Raw genomic sequence first — 6,000 nt, 5'->3', positions numbered from 1 at the left:
TAATAGATACTCTTAGTGCCCTGCCAAGTTCCCCTTTAGGAAGCTGGTTCACTCATCCCCCAGTTATCTGGCTGTTACTATGTCAGTTGCTCACAACTGCAACTTTCTCTTGAGAATTTCCCTGGGCTTAGCGGGGCCACCTCACTGAAAATGACTGGATTGTCATGTCCTCAACAAGACAACTTTGGTGGTACCATTCATTCTAAATCTCCCTATGGAATCGAAGACAGGGTGAATGAACTCACATTTGTGCAGAGCTTCTTCCTCTGCCCTATCCTGTTTCCCTTATGCCTTTATATGTCTTACCTAAGAGCACTTTCTTAATAAATCACATATAGTGTTGTCATAGTTAGCAAATAAAAATACTACACACTCATTAAAATTTTAGTTTCTAGCAAAGAAGGAATGGTTTTTAGTATAAGTATGTCACATGAAATATTTGGGATGTATACGTACTGTAAAATTAATCACTGTTTATCTGAAATTCAAATTTAACTGGGCACCTTGTATTTTAGCTAGCAACCTTATTTCACTTGCACAGAAATTCTCATCTCAGGCCCTGCTTCTCCAGAACTCAACTTAAGTTACTGCTCACTGGTGACTATATTCAACTTTTTATACATTAGAAAATGAAATTAAGCTTCACTATTTAATATACAGATAGGTAATCTCACTAGATCCATCTGTTAGTCTGTTATATAAAGGGCTAGTGAAGCAGCCCTGAGTCAGAAGATTAGATGGTAGCACTTTAAGCCCATTTTGATATACGCAGTTTATGTAAGAGAGTAGACCCCCCTTATCCACATTTTCATTTTCCATGGTTTCGGTTACCCATGGTCAAGTGTGGCCCAAAAATATTAAATGGAAAATTCCAGAAGTAAGTGATGCAAAAGTTTTAAATTACATTCCATTCTGAGTAGTGTGATGAAATCTTGCCCCTTCCCACTACATCTTGCCCTGAAAGTGAATCATCCCTTGGTTTGATGTATCCACACTTTCTATGCTACTCACCTGTTAGTCATTTAGTAGCCTTCTCAGTTATCAGATTTTTAAAAATTGTAAATACAGTCAGCCCTCCATATCTATGGGTTCCACATCCATGGATTCAGCCAACCTTGGATTGAAAATATTCACAAAAAAATTCTATCTGTACTGAACATGTACAGATTTTTTTTCTTGTCATTATTCCTTAAATAATTCAGTAAAACAACTTTTTTTACATAGCATTTACATTACATTAGATATAAGTAATCTATGCAGGACTCAAAGTATATGAGAGGATGTGTACATGTCAAATGCAAATACTACACTATTTTATGTAACGTACTTGAACATGCTCACATTTTGGTATCCCCACCGGGTTCTGTAACCAATCCCCCTGAGAAACTGAGGGACAATATGGTTTGGTCCTATGCACAGTTTCAGGCATCCGCTCACTGTGTGTCTTAGAACAGATCTCCCTCTGATAAGTTGGGGCTACTGTACTGAATATCACTGATGAAGATTTTTCCATGATAATAGATTTACAGTAACTTAAAGATGTATTATATATTTGTATTTTATTAAAAAACCAATTGTATCAAATTTGTTGACTTTTTCTTTAATGAAAACTGGTTTTCAATATCACGTTAATAGATTTTTTGAAAACAAAACCAAATAAAAAGAAACCACTTAATCTGACCCTTCTAGACATGGATAATTTACCAAAGAGTAAATTCTGATTTTGAACAAAACGTTTTGTTATAAAGAGGGAATTTTGAAAATAAATATTTAAAATGTTTTTATCTTTATATGATTTTTCTCCTGAGTACAACTGAAGTGTATAACTTAAAAAAAAAACCTATCATTATGAGCATGTTAAAAAACAACTTTGGAAACAGTGTTTCTTTTCTTTTTTTTTTTTCCCAGTAGTTGAGTGTTTTGAAGAGATCACACAGCAAACAGGTGGTGATGCGTAACATTAAACCCAGGGTGACTGCAGCAGGCATAGATGAAGCAGTTGGGTAAGAGGACATAAGTATTGGTTTTCCAGTGTTACTGAGAGCAATTTCAGAGGGATGGAGCTAAATAAGACACATTTTTTTTTTGTTTTTTAACTTTTTATTATGAAGTAACATTAGGAAAAGAACATAAGATATCATGCAACCCCAGATCTTGGTTTCTTTTTCTTTGAGACAGAATCTTATTCTGTTGCCCAGGCTGGAATGCAGTGGCACAATGCCAGCTCACTGCAACCTCAGCCTCCCAGGTTCAAGCAATTCTTCTTATTATTATGATGATACTTTAAGTTCTGAGATACATGTGCAGAACATGCAGTCTTCTTACATAGGTGTACACATGCCATGGTGTTTTGCTGCACCCATCAACCAGTCATCTACATTAGGTATGTCTCCTAATGCTATCCTTCCCCTAGCCCCCACCGCCTGACAGGCCCGGGCATGTGATGTTCCCCTCCCTGTGTCCATGTGTTCTCATTGTTCAACTCCCACTTATGAGTGAGAACATGTGGTGTTTGGTTTTCTGTTCTCGTGTTAGTTTGCTGAGAAAGATGGTTTCCAGCTTCATCCATGTCCCTGCAAAGGACATGAACTCATCCTTTAGAAACAGTGTTTCTAAACAGTTTATAAAATATTCCAAATGAAGAGCTGTAGTAGATATCAATTTTTTTTTTTTTTTTTTTTGGAGACAGAGTTTCACTCTGTCACCCAGTCTGGAGTGCAGTGGCACAATCTCCGCTCACCGCAACCTCTGTCTCCTGGACTCAAGTGATCCTCCCACCTCAGACTCTGGAGTAGCTGGGACTACAGTCGTGCACCACCAAGGCCTGCTAATTTTTGTATTTTTAGTAGAGGCAGGGTTTTACCATATTTCCCAGGCTGGTCTCAAACTCCTGGCCTCAAGCGATCCGCCTGCCTCCACCTCCCAAAGTGCTGGGATTACAGGAGTGAGCCACTATGCCCAGCAAATGTCAAATCTTTTATAAAAGTACAAATTGCAATGCTGACCCATAAATTGGCAGGAACAACTATTGGGCTTCAAAGAAGTTGAAACTTTATTACCAGTGTTTCTTTTCAAAGTGTATGCATAACTGGTAGGTGGGATTAAAATGTGAATAATGATTTACTAAACTCAGTCAATAATACCCTTCTTCTAATTAAACCTATGTAACTTCATGAAGTGTCTTTTTCAGCTATGAAAGCCACTTAATCCAGACATGGGAAAAGTAATAAACATTGTAAAAACTGAACATAAAACCAAATATTTGAATGGCTGCATCACCAATAATAACCAAATTTTAAAATAATAATGAAGTATATTGAAACAAAAAAAGTTTATTTAGCTCAAAGACATTTCTTAAACCATACATTTTAAGAGTGTAATTTTCAATGATATTTATTAAATTTGATTACTCCTGGTCTAAAGAATCATGATTCCAGCACCTCACTGAAGTTATTAGCTTGCAACCTCCTTAGGTATACTTATGAGGTGTCTGTAATGCTAAACAGGCTGCTTCTGCTAATTTATATTCAGTACCTGGCAGTTGTATATGGTGGAGTGAAGAATGCAAAGGAAGTAGGATGGCACTGCACTATATTTTTCCGTTTCTAGCACTCAAATGTTCTAATGGCCTCTGCCAAGTCAAAAAATGAGGCCTCACAATTGAAGGCACAGAGTCTTATATGTTAACGTTATGCCTACTGACAGAAGGGTGCTTATAGTTTGCGTTTTTTAATTTTCTGTCTTGATAACATATATAACTGGATATGTATGTATATTACATGGTTTCTTCCTTTTTTTATACTTTAAGTTCTAGGGTACATGTGCACAATGTGCAGATTTGTTACATATGTATACATGTGCCATGTTGGTGTGCTGCACCCATTAACTCATCATTTACATTAGGAATATCTCCTAATGCTATCCCGTCCCCCTCCCCTCACCCCATGACAGGGCCCAGTGTATGATGTTCCCCACCCTGTGTCCAAGTGTTCTCATTGTTCAGTTCCCACCTATGAGTGAGAACATGCGGTGTTTGGTTTTCTGTCTTTGCGATACTTTGCTGAGAATGATGGTTTCCAGCTTCATCCATGTCCTTACAATGGACATGAACTCATCCTTTTTATGGCTGCATAGTATTCCATGGTGTATATGTGCCACATTTTCTTAATCCGGTCTATCACTGATGGACATTTGTGTTGGTTCCAAGTCTTTGCTATTGTGAATTGTGCCACAATAAACATACGTGTGCATGTGTCTTTATAGCAACATGATTTATAATTCTTTGGGTTTATACCCAGTAATGGGATGGCTGGGTCAAATGGTATTTCTAGTTCTAGATCCTTGAGGAATCACCAAACTGTCTTCCGCAATGGTTGAACAAGTTTACAGTCCCGCAAACAGTGTAAAAGTGTTCCTATTTCTCCACATCCTCTCCAGCACCTGTTGTTTCCTGAATTTTAATGATCACCATTCTAACTGGTGTGAGATGGTATCTCATTGTGGTTTTGATTTTCATTTCTCTGATGGCCAGTGATGATGAGCATTTTTTCACGTGTCTTTTGGCTGCATAAATGTCTTCTTTTGAGAAGTGTCTGTTCATATCCTTTACCCACTTTTTGATGGGGTTGTTTGATTTTTTTTTTTTGTAAATTTGTTGAAGTTCCTTGTAGATTCTGGATATTAGCCCTTTATCAGATGGGTAGATTGTAAAAATTTTTTCCCATTCTGTAGGTTGCCTGTTCACTCTGATGGTAGTTTCTTTTGCTGTGCAGAAGCTCTTGAGTTTAATTAGATCCCATTTGTCAATTTTGGCTTTTGTTGCCATTGCTTTTGGTGTTTTATTCATGAAGTCCTTGTCCGTGCCTATGTCCTGAATGGTATTGCCTAGTTGAAAGTAAAGCACTCCTCAGCAAATGTAAAAGAACAGAAATTATAACAAACTGTCTCTCAGACCACAGTGCAATCAAACTAGAACTCAGGATTAAGAAACTCACTCAAAACCGCTCAACTACATGGAAACTAAACAACCTGCTCCTGAATGACTACTGGGTTCATAACGAAATGAAGGCAGAAATAAAGATGTTCTTTGAAACCAATGAGAACAAAGACACAACATACCAGAATCTCTGGGACACATTTAAAGCAGTGTGTAGAGGGAAATTTATAGCACTAAATGCCCACAAGAGAGAGCAGGAAAGATCTAAAATTGACACCCTAACATCACAATTAAAAGAACTAGAGAAGCAAGAGCAAACACATTCAAAAGCTAGCAGAAGGCAAGAAATAACTAAGATCAGAGCAGAACTGAAGGAGACAGAGACACAAAAAACCCTTCAAAGTATCAATGAATCCAGGAGCTGGTTTTTTGAAAAGATCAACAAAATTGACAGACCACTAGCAAGACTAATAAGAAAAGAGAGAAGATTCAAATAGACGCAATAAAAAATGATAAAGGGGATATTACCACCAATCCCACAGAAATACAAACTACCGTCAGAGAATACTGTAAACACCTCTACGCAAATAAACTAGAAAGTCTAGAAGAAATGGATAAATACCTGGACACATACGCCCTCCCAAGACTAAACCAGGAAGAAGTTGAATCTCTGAAACAGACTCTGAAATTGAGGCAATAATTAATAGCCTACCAACCAAAAAAAGCCCAGGACCAGACGGATTCACAGCCGAATTCTACCAGAGGTACAAAGAGGAGCTGGTACCATTCCTTCTGAAACTATTTCAATCAATAGAAAAAGAGGGAATCCCCACTAACTCATTTTATGAGGCCAGCATCATCCTAATACTAAAGCCTGGCAGGGACACAACACAAAAAAAGAGAATTTTAGAACAGTATCCCTGATGAACATCAATGCAAAAATTCTCAATAAAATACTGGCAAATCGAATCCAGCAGCCCATCAAAAAGCTTATCCACCATGATCAAGTGGGCTTCATCCCTGGGAAGCAAGGCTGGTTCAACATATGCAAATCAATAAACGTA

This window comes from Pan paniscus, chromosome X (assembly GCF_029289425.2).
Source record: "Pan paniscus chromosome X, NHGRI_mPanPan1-v2.0_pri, whole genome shotgun sequence".
NCBI lineage: Eukaryota > Metazoa > Chordata > Mammalia > Primates > Hominidae > Pan > Pan paniscus.
The sequence above is the reverse complement of the archived record's forward strand: the minus strand, read 5'-3'. Positions refer to the sequence as shown.